This window comes from Neophocaena asiaeorientalis, unplaced genomic scaffold (genome assembly GCF_003031525.2).
Source record: "Neophocaena asiaeorientalis asiaeorientalis breed wild unplaced genomic scaffold, Neophocaena_asiaeorientalis_V1.1 scaffold476, whole genome shotgun sequence".
NCBI lineage: Eukaryota > Metazoa > Chordata > Mammalia > Artiodactyla > Phocoenidae > Neophocaena > Neophocaena asiaeorientalis.
Genome location: NW_020172178.1, coordinates 5,438,980 through 5,454,752, shown reverse-complemented (window position 1 = coordinate 5,454,752; position 15,773 = coordinate 5,438,980). Strand labels below are relative to the sequence as shown.

Sequence of the window (15,773 nt, the reverse complement as noted above, 5' to 3'; positions counted from 1 at the left end):
TTTTAATTTTTTTTTATAATCACATGTTAATTGTGTATTAGCGGGGCCTTTCTGATGAGTTGAAAACAGAGTGAAACCTTTGTAAACAACACAGAGAGAAAGAAAAGGGAATGTGTGAAGCAAGACAGTGGTGATGAGCCAGTTCCAAGAGGCCGAAATAACTACATTTCTTGACGCCAGGGAGGGGAGGAAGTGGTACCTGGAAGTCCTTTTTCTGAGTGACAGGTCCCCTGATGGGGAGGGCGGGACGGCAGCTGCTGATCAGTGATGGTGAAGGGCGGGCTCATGGGTGCCACCCGCTCATTCGTTCACTCACTCATTTATTCACTCTCTCATTTAATCATTCACTCATTCATTCACTCATTCATATTCTTACCCATGAATAGCTTCCTCTGTTGGGTGCCAGCCAGATGTAAGATTCTTTACGTGCGTGCTCCGAGATCCTCAAGACAGGTATTAACCTCATGCGTGCAGAAGGAAACTGTAGCTCAGAGTTGAGTTCACGCATTCACGTTCAGCCAAAGCTACCAAGCAGGAGATTCAGATCTGTCAGGCCCAAGGGACTCAACCTCGGTGAGGTTCTGAAGTGGCCGTGTCCCTTCCCATCCAGACTTCAGATGGTCCAGAGATAATCTGGCACCTGTGTGGGCAGTGGGAGGGAAGGAGGAGCCATCAGGGCTGGGTGTGTGTGAGTGTGAGTGTGTGTGTGTGCGTGTGCGTGTGTGTGTGTGTGTGTGTGTGTGCGTGTGCGTGTGTGTGTGTGTGTGTGTGTGTGCGTGTGCGTGTGTGTGTGTGTGTGGTGGGGTGAGGTGAAAGGTCGCCAGAACTCGCTGGCATTGTTTTCTTTTCCGCCTTTTAACAGCTTTATTGAAAGCACCAGCCCCAGTTTACAATCCCTCTTGTGGCGAGAGGGGCCCCCCGAAAGCCCGTCTCTGTTCCGCATGTAAAGGGCTGGGCTTGCGGGGCTTTGCAGTTCCCAGGCTGTTATTAGGGAAGCGTGGCCCGGGCGGTTCAGATGAAAGTGCTACTGTGTGCGCGCCAGGTTCACCGTGCGCGATCCAAGGAAACGCTGCCAAGACAGCGTTGTGAACAGGCGCCAAGCAAAACACACGCATTCCGTCCCGTGGAGCCAGCTCACTTCTGCAAATAGAGGAAAAATTGACTTTCTGATTGGGAGTGTTTCTACAACTCAGAAGAATCACTCCAGTGATTGTTCTAAAAATATTCCGGAGGCAGAACGTTCTCCAAGGCCTCGGGATTCTGAGCGGTCCTTAATTGTACTTTTTATGTAATCTCTCCGGATCGTGTTTTTTTTGTTTTTTTTTTTTTTAATGGACTCAAGCTTGCGTGGTCATCCTCTCTGCTCCTCCTCCCCCACCCCCAACGCGTCAGGATTGCTGCCTTGTTAAAGAGTGGTGCGCGCAGCAGAAGCTGTATTTTTGTCTCTGACTTCAGGAAGTGTATTTGGGTTTTCATCTCCTGCAGCCGCTGTTGCAAGGCTCACGTCTGAGCAGCTGAATCTAGGGCAGCCCCTGACGTCCTGGCGTTGGTGGCCGAGCCCAGTTCTGGAGGGAGGCGTCCGTCAGGCGGACGGTTTTTCGGTGGCAGGCTGGGGGGAGGGGGTGCTGCTCCCTCTGCCTGTTGAGGCTGGCATTCCCCTTTACGAGGCACAGAGCTCCCTAGGAGCCCCGGGTATTTGCAGCTTCAGGCCGTGCTGGAATTCATATGATTTCTATAATGACGAAATTGACTGGGATTCCACAAGTCCGCTTACTGCCAAAAGTCAGTGATGTGGGCCCCTCCTTCTCTTCTCTGGTCTCAGAGTTTCTCTCCACCCTCTTTCTCCCCTCTTTCTCCTCCCCTTCCCACTCTCTGCCTTACCCGCGATTCCCACTTTCCCCTTGCAGTCAGCTTTGCCAGGTGCAGCTTCAGTGCTGCTGGGGAAGCCGGGGCACGTCTAGCTTCGGATTGGCAGCCCCAGAGCCGCTGACCTTTGTAGGATGTTGGGCAGCATCCCTGCCTCTACCAACTAGATGCCAGTAACACCGCTACCCTCCTAATCATGGCCATCAAAAATATCTCCAGACATTGCCAAAATCCCCGAGGGGGGCGAAATAGTCCTCAGTTGAGAACCACTGTTCTAGCTCTTTTTTCCAAACTGGCACTCGCTACAGCCAGGAAAAGGACTGGGGAATATTAGTATCTATTTTCAGGTTGACGAATCACCAAAAATAATAGGGTGGAATCAAAGGCCTTAGAAATGGAGAAAGAATTCCCACTGTTGAATTCCCCCCCCTGCCCCCCCGCGAAGTGTATTTTAAGAAGTCCTGTCCTGGTTTGAGGGGCGACGACGGTGGGTGGTGGATGCTTGGTGGTGAGCCGTTTGTCGCGGTGATACCTGCAGGATTTGGAACAGCCAGAGTCTGTACCTTCAAATAATCAAGTAGTTTTCCTCTAAAAAAAAATCTCCCAGACTGAGCTTATGAGACAAATCTGCTAGAATTAGGTAACTGAAAGTCTTATTGGTAAGTGGACAATTCTGAGGAATTGGTAGTGTTTCTGGCAACGTACGCTAGGACTTCCTCAGTTTTGTTGCCTCTCTTTCCTTCCTCTCTCCCCGCCTGCCTCCTTGCTTCCCTTAGAGGTTGTTTCCCCCATGTTAGGAGTGGGACCGGGCCTGCTCACGGGCAGCAGCGGCCTCATTTGGATGGCATATGCTGTACCCATGTACGGGAATCCTGTTCTGTGGCCTTAAATGTTGACTGGTTAGTGGGGCATCCAATAGGGTCAGGTGCCAGGTGCCAGGTTTCATTTCACCCATCGGCAGCCTATCTGTGAGAAATCTAGAATTGGGTGGTCAGCGGGTTTCGTGCTGGGCTTCTCTGGAACGCCATGTGGCCAAGTACGCACGTGACAGCGTTAGAGTGATTTCCTGGGCTCAGACAAAACCCATGCTTCCGCCGGCTTCTTCCCGCCAGCTGGCCGCCTGAGCCAGCCTTGAGGTGCTCCGGCCATTTGGAATTCGCGGGACTCCACCTCCCCTGGGGCCTGAGCTCCTCAGCTTCACATTCTCCAGTGCGAACCCGACAGATCATCCTGGGGGCCTCCTGGCTCCAGATGTACAGTCGGTTTGCGCTGCAGCTCCTCTGCCCCTCCCACCCCGCCTCCTCTGTCGCCAGCCAGCCTCCGCTTGCCCCTGCACATTTCCTCCCGCCCTTGGCGTTGCTGCTGCCTTCCTCTGCCCTTGTGGGGTGGGGGCGTGGGGCAGTGCTGTGACAACCGCGCGCAGGAGGCGCGTCTGGTCCAACCCAGTGCCTTGGTTGGGTCTAACCATTGGGCCACCCAGCCACATTGCTGGGGTTATTGGTGTTTGGAGAGAGGCTGAGTGGTGAGCCCTCACCCGTGTGTGTGTGTGTGTGTGTGTGTGTGTGTGTGTGTGTGTGTGTATACACACCCCTGCATGTGTGTGTGAACCTGTGTGCAGCCGGTGTGGGGGCTGCTAGGTTTCTCTTTCCCATAACCTCCCGTGGCATTTGGTGCATCTCCGAACGCCCTGATTTTCTGATCATGCTGGGCAGCTCCGCCGTGCGGAGGGGCATCTGAGAACTTTGACACCGTGAGCCGTGGCTGGCGAGGATGACCATCTCCCCACCGCCCGCGGGCTGCAGGAAGCTGGCATCATGGCAGAGGCAAAGCACCGCAGAAGTGCCGCAGGTTTTTCATATGGAAATGTGAAATAATGGGGTGATTAAATAGAGCTGTATATTAAAGTACATCTGACATTAGAATTACCATAATGTGCTGTAGCCTTAGGCTGAGTACTTTATTTGCCATCTGCGTCGGCCCAAAATCCCCCGGGGAAGCGCTAAAATATTCTGAATAAACTCAGCTCGAGTTCTTATTGAGAGTAAAATACCATTTGTGGCCCGTCGTATTGATTCGTCTTAATTGTGGTGCAGAAAAGAACATTCACTCGCTGGTGACTTTTGTGCTCGGTGACAGGCTGTCTGGAGTTACTGTAACATTGCAGTTGGTTAACCTGGATGGGGCCAGGCGGGCACCTCGGCTCCAGCCGGGATGCCAAGGTGCCAGCCCGGGCGCGCGGCACAGCTGGTGCTTCCTGCCAGCCCCCCTGCTCGCCTCCAGGGAGGGTGCTGGGGAGCAGGGAGCCCACACGGGGGCCGAGGCCCCTCCCTACGCCTGGCCTCGGCTCTCCGGGTCCGGAAAGGTGGCCTACTGGAGGAGGCTGTCCTGGAGGGGCATGACTTCAGTCTCAGCTCTTGGCTGCAGGGAGGTACTAGACATATTTAAGAAAACAAAACTAAAAAAAGAAAAGACAAAAGAAAAGAATCCACCCACCCAGGCAAAGTCAAGCTTGGGTGGTTACCGGTTCGTGGCGGTGGGGTCTGGTAACAGTCCCTGCAGCCCTTTTGTGGGGGTGGGGGGGGGCATGTGGTGTGGAAGTGCTCGTGCGTTAAAGATAAATGACTCAGCGGTGGGAAGCACTTGGTGATCCAGACAGTGCCCCCCCGGCCCCGTTCATAAGGTCCAGTTTTTATCCTATAATCGCCTATCATTATACACAACTTAAATACTCAGATATTCTCCACAAACCTTGGGCTAGCATGTTTTTATCGCTAATTCCGAACAAGGGAATAACCTTTCACTTCAGAGACAAATGAGACAAATTTACAGGTGCGCATCTGCTGTTTCCTTGTGTTTTACCAATCCCAGTGGACCCGCACACCTTTGCTCTAACGCACGCCGCTCAGAACAGTCTATGTAACATATTACTGCTTGTTTGTGGTGTGTGGCTATGGGTCCCCTCTGCGTTAGCTAACCCGTATAACTCGGCATCGAGGCTCTCCATAACGTCAGTTACCTCCTCCGAGCTAAACGTACACTCCATTAAAACGAGGTTTACTGCCCCTGCAATACTTCTTGGGGTGGAACGTGGAGACTTCTGTGGACTTAAGGAAAGGAAGGAGGGAGGCCTGCCTCGTGAAGGAAGTAATGAATTACAGAGAAGGGAGACTTCCTGTGTCAGCCGGAATGTGTGTGTGAGATGTGCTTGGCGTGTGTACACATGGGCACAACTGTGTACACACCGGCGCTCAAGCACCCAAGCAGCTCACTGCGTGATGGGTTTTGCCTGTTTATTTCTTAATTCACTCTTTATTTTATTAAGTGATAAGGATGGTTTGCTCTATGCCTCCTCTTCACGTTCTCTGCTAAATTCCCATCCCCAGAATTCTAGAATCCTTTCAGAAAACCCTATATTGGTGGGGAGAGGGTTGGGGAAGTACATTCATCTCTCAGTCCACCAACACCCACTGGAAAAGTGTAGGTCCTTTTCAGAGAAGTCTACAGAAAGCAGATTTCAAGGGAGTCTGACGACGCATTCATCTGTCTTGGGGAAGACATTATCTCCAACGCATGTGAGAGCCTGGTGTAAAGCGGGGGGGGGACTGTATAAAGATGATCTTGAGGAGTGCGCTGTAGTTTCTCAAGAATGCTGTAAGTGAGTTGCCACGTATAAAATCGCTCTGTGTGTCTTGCCTCCGGCTCTTCCATCTGACTAGCAAACACCACGGCTCTCACCCTGCCCCGAGATGCCCCCTCCACAGTTAGAGGTGTTGCTTTGTTTCAGGGCTGGGTGGCTGTTTCCTGAGCCGGAACTGCACACCTGGTGTGACCACAGAATCGAGCAGTTGAAGTCAAGACTGTTTGGGGGAAATCTTGGGTGTATGGGGCCTGCAGCCGTAGTTAAGTTTTCATACTTCCCTGTTTCCCCAAGAGTCTGGACCACCCCATTCCTGAAGGCGGGCTTCTCAGCCGTGGGTGTTCAGATAAGAGGCTTTTGCTGGAATAATAGAACTTCTGCTGGAGACGGTGATTTAGAAGCCGCCTCGCTTCCTAAGCTCGTGGTCCTCGTAGATTGGACTTGAAGTTCCCTCTTTGTGTTTTCCACCCCCCCAGTGTCATTTCTTTATACATTATGGTTTCTTAGTTTGGGAAGGGCAGGTCTGGCCTGCAACCAAACTCTCCGAGGGGTTTACCTCCATCCTTTCGTTGTACTGAGATTTTGTTGTACTGAACAGTTCGTGATTCAAATAGACCTTGAGTGTGGGCTTGAAAATCTTCATTTAAAAAAAAAAAATCAAAGTTTTCATTGTGATGGAATTTGCAGCAATGGACTTTGGTCTCTCTCCAGCTCCGTTTCTTTGTGTGTTTTCAGAGCCTCCTCAGGTGGATCCCCCATCGCCTCTTCAGTTCCACATCCAGGTCCTCGCCTCCACGAATCTTAAGATCCCACCTCCATGCTTTCGTGCCTGTAGTTTCCTCCGCTGGGCACACACTTTCTGCCCTTTCTCTGCACAATGGACTCATTGAGCTCCAGGGTCTCCTCCCGCGAGAAGCCTCCCCCGATCCTCCCAGGCCATCAGTCTCTCCTCCTCTGGGCCCTCCACCGTGTGGCACACCCTTTCTTAGTGAACTAGTGGCCTGAGCCCTTACTGCATGTTTGTGGAGTCAAGAGCCTCTTGTCCTGGACCGCAGGCTCTGCGTGGGCATCCCTCCTGAGCTCAGTGCGGGCCTGGCAGACGACACACGCTGCCTGCACGTGTAGAGTCAAGGGAGGAAGGGAGGAAGGAGCAAACGAACAGACGTGTGGACAAGAGCCTCTCAGCTTTTGCTCCAGTGGTTCGGTTTCCGGGTGCAGATGTAGTGCTGTGCAGACATTGGGTGTTGTCCTGAGGGGCTTCCTGGCTTTTTAGGAGGAGAATGCGAACACCGAGAGTGGGGCATCTTTTTCACGTTTACGATTTAGCCCTGGGTTTGGAGGGTGAGTGTGGGTGAGTGAGGACAGCCCTGCACGGGAAACCCTGCAGAGCGAGCAGGGGATGCATCGGATGGAAACACTTGCACAGTTCTCCACAGGTCCTCGCCTTTCTCATCGCCTCTCCCATCTCCCCGCCCCTGCCTGCTTCTGCAGCCAACAGAGCTGCTTTCTCTTTGGTGCACCCCGAGGGTGCTCACACAGGGCTCTCCACCCCGAGTGCCTTCCCTGCTGGATCTGGGCCGGTGCCACTTTCCCTGTGTCTGGCTTGAACTCACCTCCACGCGGTGTTTCCTGCCTGCCTCTTCCCTGGATGCTCTGAGGTCACTCGGCAGATCCTGCTCTGCCTCAGAGTCCTTTGTGTCCACGGCTTAGCCCACCCCTGCTCCCCCCGACCCCCACCTGTGGCTGATCCCTGCAAGTAAGTAGGTCCTGTTGTGGGTCCTAGTGCCTAGCACATGGTGACCGGATGGACGAGTGAATGAATGAATGGGAAAGGGATGTCCCTAGAACATTTTGGACAAGATTAGGTTTCCTTGGCCTTAGTAACTTCCCAGGATGCTGCTTTTGCTCTGCCGGGGTTCTTGTGCCCCTGGCTGTCTAGGGGGGTGCTGGGGCCTCAGTTTGAGGCTGTGGTGAAGCCTGAAGGCCCAGTCCTCCAGCCCGAGGTAACTCGGGCATCGGAAGCACAAAGCTGACCTCTGCCGCATGGATGCTCTCAGGGTGAGTGGACCGCAGCGGGGTGAGGTTTCTTACTCGTGGGGCCTCTCGATTCTCAGCCAAGTTCCACGTGGCATTTCCTGCACAGAGCCTCCAGCTCGCGGCACCGGCCAGCTCGCTGGTGTGCGCGGGGGCAGGGGGAATGGTGTGCTGTGACTGGTCCAGGGCCGGTTACGGCGGAGTTTGCAAGCCCGGTGGAGGGGCAGCCAGGTGTGTGTCAGACACGACCCAGGCCCTGGGCTCAGACCCAGCTGTGAATCTGGGCTCTGCGACCCACAGGCTGTCTGACCCGGGGCCCCTCACTTAGCTGTGATCTTTTATATAAGATCTGGATTAGAGCCCGCTTTCCAGAGTGGCTGTGAGCGCCCACAAGTCCACTCTGGCCCATGCAGTGGTGTGTGAGTCAAGCCCACCAGAGTCCAGGGCAGGTGATGCCAGGTGTGAGATGCACAGGCAAGGAGAGGACCAGGAGGGTGGGGGTCCGGCGCGTGAGTGGGCAGTGAGTCCGGCCGGATCCTGTAGGCTGAGAGCATGGTGCTTCCTCCGGGCAGCAGCGGCTGTCAGGGCTGTGATTTGGGAGGATCGCTGGCCCGCTCGCCCACTCTGCCAGGGCGGCTTAGAGGTGGATGGGGGCGGTGGCGGAGCGTCTGGGTTCTTTGGAGTCACCTGGATCCCAGCACCCTCTGGTGGTTGGAACACAGCCAGCGGAGAGGCGTGGGCATGCTGGGTGGGGTCCTGCCCAGCGAGCCCGGGAAGCGGGGTCGTGTTGAGTGCTGAGCTGGACCCTGCTCCAGAGGCGGCCTCGCCTGGAGGGCGGACTGTGCAGCCCGGGAAGGTTCAGCCAGACCTGGGCAGACGCCCTTGTTCTGCCTGTGATGACTTTAGCCACACTGACCACGGGGGGAGCAAACAGACGGAACACAGCTAACACAGGTGCCGGCAATCCTGAAGCGCGTGTGCGTTCGTCACCCTGCTGGTGGCCGGAGTTGCGGCACTAGCGAGATCAGCTCAGCCCCGGTCCTCAGGGAGCTTGGAATCCAGACCAGATGATGAATTTTAAATAAATGACCCAAGGCCGGTCATGTGGCCTCCGGCAACTTGCTTGCGGTCTCTGAGCCTCCTTTATTGCTCCTGTGTGGTCACGGGCAGACTTATCACGAGACTACGTGGGGTGATGCGGGTTCTAAACCCCAAAGGCAGCCAAGCCCTCGCGTGCTTTTCTCTCCCTGCACCTTGAGCTTGGTCCTAGCAGGACTCTTACTTTTCATGAAATAACTGAGAGGGTTATTAGGTGCTCTCGTTTCCCCCTGGAATTCGAGAGCTGCATCCCTCGATACCAGCAGAATACCTAGTGGATAAAGGGTGCCCAGCTCCTACGTGTTTCAATGAACGAATGAAAGGCGAGTGTAGGCATTGCTCTCGGCAGGACACACCCTGCTACCTAGTCTACTCGGCTCTATCTATCTTGGTCCCCCCACTTAGTGGGCTTATGTGAGCTGGGATCCAGGGATGGCAAAGAGGCAGACGCACGCTCTGTGGTGGTAATGGCTGTCTGGAGCTCTGGGTTAAAGAGGATTCTGAGGCCTGGTGGGGGAGTGTGGGGATGGATTGGCAATGTCCGCCACGGGCATTGGCGGAGGGGCATTGGCTGTGTCAGACTTCATCACCAGGGAGACCATTTAGTAGTAGCCGTGGTGCTACTACTGTCAGCACCAGAACCAACACCCGACAAAGGACATCTATTACTTTCCCATGAGATAATTGGCCCGATTTCACCAAGTTGTTGCGATTCTAGCCGAGGACAACACGTCTCCACATTTCACTAGCACGTGGCTGGAACCAAAGGTGAGATCCCGAGGCACACACCACTGCCCTGTCTCCTACCCTGGGGTCCCTTGTCTTGGGAGGGGCCCAGGTCCGCACCCTTTCCTCTTTTGACTAAGCTTTTATCTAGAGCACAGCTGGCTGTGCGGCTCTGGCTGATCACCTTATCTCTTCCAGTCTTCAGTTTCCTCATCTGTGAAACGGTGCTGACGACAGTTCTTGACCTTGGGAGTTGTGAGGACAATTCTCCTTGGCTGCAGGCAGCTCATGTAAGGGTTTAATAATGGTTTCTTGTTACTGCTGTTATTATTCCCTTAGCTCCACCTTCTCTCTTGGAGAGGCTGAGGTTTTGTTTGATAGGATGCTTTCAGAACAAGCAGGGGTGCTTATAGATTTCATAGGTGACTGTGCTCAGAAATGATATGAACACGAAACTTACAGAGTTCCCCAAGGAAACCAAATGACATTTCCTTTCTGGGATCATGAAAGGGAAGACAGTCTTTAAACTAATAAGGGGTCTACACATCTAGAGATAATAGTGACAATCGTTATTAACATTTTGGCACTGAGGAGATGGCATTGCTAGTGGGCATAGATTCTGGAGGAGGATTGGGTGGTTGGCCAATGAATCCAGCCCTCTCCTTGGGCACCGGGTACCCTAAAATCCAGGGAGGGGAAGGGGCCTGCCCCAGGGAGACCCTGGATCTAACAGCCTGCCCCAGAACCTGGCTGCCGGTGTCTCATGACCCCTTCACCAGGTCCTGAGTGGCACGTTGCCCTGTAGGCTCACCTGCTCTCTTAAACATCTCCACTCCAGGGACAAGGCCCGTGGTGGACCCGACTGGGCTCCATCAAAGGCTAATCGATGCCCTTCCCTGGGAGGACACACACAGTGTGATGGGAGGACCTTTTCATTGTGAAACAGGCCCTGACAAGTGTCAAGAGAACGACCTCAGGTGGTGCTGGGGGGTGCAGCTGGGATGGAGCCAGGGCTCTGGAAGCCTGAGCAGGGACATGGCCCTCCCCTTGCTGGCCGGGGGACTCTGCCTCTCTGAGCTGTAGCACCATCACGTGCCAGCAGGGAGGTGGTCCTTGCCTGGCCTCCCTCAGCGGTCGTCTGAGTGACGATGAAATGCGCTAATGGCTGTGAAAATGCCAAACCAACTGTCAAGTGCTTTGCAAACTGTAGAGGGCCACGTGAAGCCAAGACCCAGTTCTTTCTTCAGGGTCCAAGTGTCAGGACTCTCATTTTTGCCTCCAGCTTTGGGAGGAGAAAGGCCCTGCTGGTGTTCACTCCAGGCCCTGCTTGAGCTGGGAGGTGGCGTCTGCTTGTGGCTTTAGAGCAGCCGTGAACCACTAAATCCCCTGCAGGCAGGAATACCCTTCTACTGGGTATCACTCGGCTTTAGGAGAGCCCTCTTAAATTATTGCTCTCAATTATGGCCTTTTTATTGAATAATAACTCAATTAAAGGTGTGCTTTTTATTGAACATCCCTGATACCTTTATTGGTATTATTAGAGTAACCAGCATACTAAGGAAGAACAATTATTTAAATGCTCATTAAAAAAATAAAAAAACAACTCCTACTAGCAGAGGTGGGGAGGCGGTAGCACTTCATTGCAGGAGCCCAGTTGCGTGTTGGTTCCCAAGAGTCACAATAAAAAATGATGTTTCCTCAACGTTTGCAAGTTTCTACTTCCCTGGAACCTCTAATGCATTAGGCAGGCTGCATTAAAATTCCTCCAGGGGAGAGGGTGTGGAGAAAAGGGAACCCTCTTGCACTGCTGGTGGGAATGTGAATTGGTACAGCCACTATGGAGAACGGTATGGCGGTTCCTTAAAAAACTAAAAACAGAACTTCCATCCGCCCCAGCAGTCCCATTACTGGTTATATACCCTGAGAAAACCATAATTCAAAAAGAGTCATGTACCACGATGTTCATTGCTGCTCTGTTTACAATAGCCAGGACATGGAAGCAACCTAAGTGTCCATCAACAGGTGAATGGATAAAGAAGGTGTGGCACATATATACAATGGAATATTACTCAGCCTTAAAAAGAAACTAAACTGAGTTATTTGCAGTGAGGTGGATGGACCTAGAGTCTGTCACACAGAGTGAAGTAAGTCAGAAAGAGAAAAACAAATACTGTATGCTAACAACATATATATGGAATCTAAGAAAAAAAAAGTTTCTGAAGAACCTAGGGGCAGGAGAGGAATGAAGATGCAGATGTAGAGAACGGACTTGAGGACACGGGGAGGGGGAAGGGTAAGCTGGGACAAAGTGAGAGAGTGGCGTGGACAAATATACACTACCATATGTAAAACAGATAGCTAGTGGGAAGCAGCCGCATAGCACAGGGAGATCAGCTCGGTGCTTTGTGACCACCTAGAGGGGTGGGATAGGGAGGGTGGGAGGGAGGGAGACGCAAGAGGGAGGAGATATGGGGATATATGTATATGTATAGCTGATTCACTTTGTTATACAGCAGAAACTAACACAGCATTGTAAAGCAATTATACTCCAATAAAGATGTTAAAAAAGAAAAAAGAAAAGAAAATTCCTCCAGGGTTTTATTACTGCCAGAGTTAGACTGAAAGGCATCCCTGAAGCATCCACTGCCAGGTACAAGATGGATAATAAAAAACAAAACACCCAAAGCCCAACCATACATGTGCGTAGTGATGTGTGAATTTTGTAGGGTGTGTCCACATGCGCGATCTCGTTTGCTCCCCCGGCCCTCTTTGGAAGCAGACATGTTATTCCCACTCTACTGATGAGGAAACAGAGGCTCAGAGAGGTTAAGTAACTTGATCAACATCACTCTGCTGGGAATGTCAAGGCGGAGGTATGAACTCACGCTGCTGTCCAGGGTTCTCTTCAACGGAGATCACAGGGAGGGTTTTGAATTTGAGAAAAATACAGGGCCTCCCTTGAAAGCCAGGAGAGCAAAAGAAGACCCAGTGTGGGTTTCTGTCAATGGATACCAAAAATGTCTGAGGAAGGAAGAAGGAAGGAAGCAAGCAAACAAGACACGGGCCCTGGGTTCTGAGTCGCCAAGCCTGATGCAGTGATCCAAACGCAGCTGACGTTTCTAGGCCTGTAGGCCAGGTTTGGCGTCGCTGGGTAAGTCGCTTCAAAATAACCTAGGCGTCGGGCTTCCCTGGTGGCGCAGTGGTTGGGAGTCCGCCTGCCGATGCAGGGGACACGGGTTCGTGCCCCGGTCCGGGAAGATCCCACGTGCCGCGGAGCGGCTGGGCCCGTGAGCCATGGCCGCTGAGCCTGCGCGTCCGGAGCCTGTGCTCCGCAACGGGAGAGGCCACAGCACTGAGAGGCCCGCGTACCGCAAAAAAATAAAATAAAATAAAAATAAAAATAAAAATAACCTAGGCGTCGACCTCTCAGTTGGAACGTCGGCAGCCACAGTGGCAGCGTGTCGGGACATGGACCCTGTCTGGGCCACCAGCAAAGTTGGCACGTGGTAGAGCTTCCAGCTCACCTCTGGGCAGGTGGCCCTGAGCTCCAGGAGCGGGGACAGCCCTGAGTCCGAAGCAGCCCTCTCACCGAGGGTCTTCCGCTGCATTTAAAAATGAGCCATTGGTGACTCTGTGTGTTGGGGCTTTAAAATATTTAGTGAGTTTTTGAACAGAAAAATGTTCCGAGCGGCTCTTCAAAGGCTTCCTGACATTGTTCAGTTCTCAAAAGTGAGCAGCCCCAGTGCTCAAGGCTACTTCTAGGTAAGAGATAACCATGAAGTGGTAATATGGAAATGAACATTTTATTTAAAAAAGAAAGTTACGAAGGAGAGTGGAAAGTGCCTTGTCTAGGGAGGGCCTTTGAGGGCTGGGAGATTTTAAAAACATCGGAAGCTGTCAGATCCTGGGAAGACCGGCACCTGCAGTGAATCTTGCCATGGTGTGGAGAGAAGTGTGGGAGCCAGATGGGTTCAGGGGTGTGGGAAAAGGGCTTACCCTGGCTTGACGAGGGACCCTGGAATCCTATTCAAGGGATACACACAGAGCTTTTCTCCCCCTGATGGTGAATTCCGGACAGTTAACTTCCTCCCGGTTGCTTCAAGTTAGAGTTTTAGCAGTGTCTTTTGCTCTTTTTTTTTTTTTTAATACAAAAAGTGGAAACATTTGAACTCTGAGAACATGTAGCTACATGCTTCTCAGCAGCTGCCGTTTGAGTTAAAAAAAATATATATTTTAATTGGCCATTTCATTCCTGGCCTACCTAAGAGTTTTGCATCGTCTTCTGATACCCAGATTCCTCACGGGCAGTAGAACTTTCTAGAAAATGTGTGGCCATCAGAAGAAACAGGAAGTGCTCTGGAGAGACCCAAGGAAATGAAGATGATGAAAAAAGAGATTGGGGGAAGGGTGGCAGCCCGTCATCTTAAAAACACGAGGAACCAGAGCAGCTGTGTGCAGTAGCTTGGTTAAAGAGAGTGGCTGGAACGGAGGTGAAGGGTACAGACTGCGCTTTAATTGGAAGATCTATGACCTTGCGGGAGGTGGTGCTTCATTTGTGTTATTAGCTCCTGTGTCAGAAAGGGACTTTTCCTTTATCTTCTTATTTACTACTTGTTTATTCTGCCTAGCTCCAGAAAAGGATTTGCGGAGGACTCTAAATATCATGGCTTCTGGCCAGCTTTCCCGTGAGGCTGTCTGAGGTGAAGAGTTCTGTTCCCCACACGCGTTAACTAATAAGCCAGGACAGGAGATGGTGCCTCCAAGAAGCTGGTGCTCTCTGCCATAGCGGGGTTGCACGCAGGACGGGAAGGCTGGGGTGTCCGTGTGGCCTTACCGCTCCCGCAGCAAGGACCACGGCCGCCCAGGGCCTTGGGAAGGAAAGGCCCTGTTTCCAGGTGGGGAAATTCTCCCCAGGGGCTCCAGCATGGGGAACTGAATTACACAGACATACTGGGAGGAGGAAGTTACGCAGACACCCTGGAGAAAGAAAATTGCCTCAGAAGTTCTCCTGGAGCTGTGTTTAAAAGTGAGGTGAAACTGACCTTCGGAATTCTTTTTTCCTTTTTGTCCTCCCTGCCCCCCACACCCCTCTTGGTCTCCTCACTACCAAACACACAGACACATGTCCGTGCAGTGATGCCCATAGACCACCAGACCTGGAAGGCAGGTCTTGGTTTCCAGTGGTGGGTGATCTGGCCCAGTTGCTTCTGTGTCTGGGAGAATCTCCACCCTGCCCCCCTGCCCCCTGGACAGCCCGCACACGCTGCATGGCTCAGGGAGGTCCAGGCCCCTTGGACCTTGGACCTTGGGAGAGGTCAAGTTTAACCTGTATGGAACTCGGGACGTTTGGTCCCAGAGCCACTTGGATTTTACTGCTAAGGGTGAAGCCCCCAAGAAACATAATTTGTGGCTGGAAAACCAAAAAAATACATCTCTATACGGGACTTCAGAAGTCCTTAATCTTCCAGGGAGTGGCTGAGATGGGGATTGTCTGCTCCAGCCCGCCCGGTGTACTCCCCCCCTCCCCTTCCTGATACGGGGGTATGGAAATTAACATGCACGTTTGGCTCCACCAGGGAGCTTGCGGGCTACCGTGCTTTATCAGCGTTAAAATCTTCCAGGTACAAGAAGGTTTGAAAAAACAAAAGGGTATTTCAAGATCTCAGCTGTGATGTCCTGTTCCCTTTTCCTTTCCCGGCCAGTGAGCAAATCTGATGTTGGAAAGCAGGACCTGCCCACACCTGTCCTGTTCACGTGAAGCATGAGGAGAAGAGGTTCAGGCTGGAGAAGCAGCCGGTTTCACCCGCAGGTTCAGGACGCTGGCCACAAAAGAGGTTCTGGTTGGAAGGTCCAGGTCCATTTTGTGATGACCCTAATGATGGACAAAGACAGGGACGTTTTGGCTCCATGCCACCAGCGTCCACTAAGACTGGCTCCCGATGTCACCAGAGCCAGTTTGTAACAAATCCACACTTGCCACCATTAATCCTGACCGTCCTGTCAGATGTGACATTCTTTCACTCAGTGTTTCTGGCAAAGGACCTCACCCCTCCCCCTCCCCAGGGGTCTCTGGAGGCCAGATTCCACACTGTGGTTAGGGGTGTGTGTGTGTGTGTGTGTGTGTGTGTGTGGCCAGGAGAGCAATGGTGGGGGGCAGCTGTCACCCAGTAGTGATGTTCATGACATGCCGAGTCCTTCTGTTCCTACACATCCGTGTTTAAATCTGACAGCGCTTTCTGCATGGACCCTGGTGTGTGAAACCCTGGGATTTCCTGTAGTTAAAATCCCGAATGATGCAGAGGTCTCAGCCGTTTCTCTTAAAAACTTCGGGCGGGCTTCCCTGGTGGCCCAATGGTTGAGAGTCCGCCTGCCGATGCAGGGGACGTGGGTTCGTGCCCCAGTCCGGGAGGAT

The 15,773-nt window shown here is 52.6% G+C and overlaps 1 protein-coding gene across 1 annotated transcript in view; it reads left to right on the top strand.

Moving 5' to 3' along the window:
- The window catches only part of BCL11B (BCL11 transcription factor B), a 78,212-nt gene that overhangs the window by 58,290 nt on the left and 4,149 nt on the right, over window positions 1-15,773 (top strand). The gene's annotated exons all lie outside the window — the stretch shown is intronic.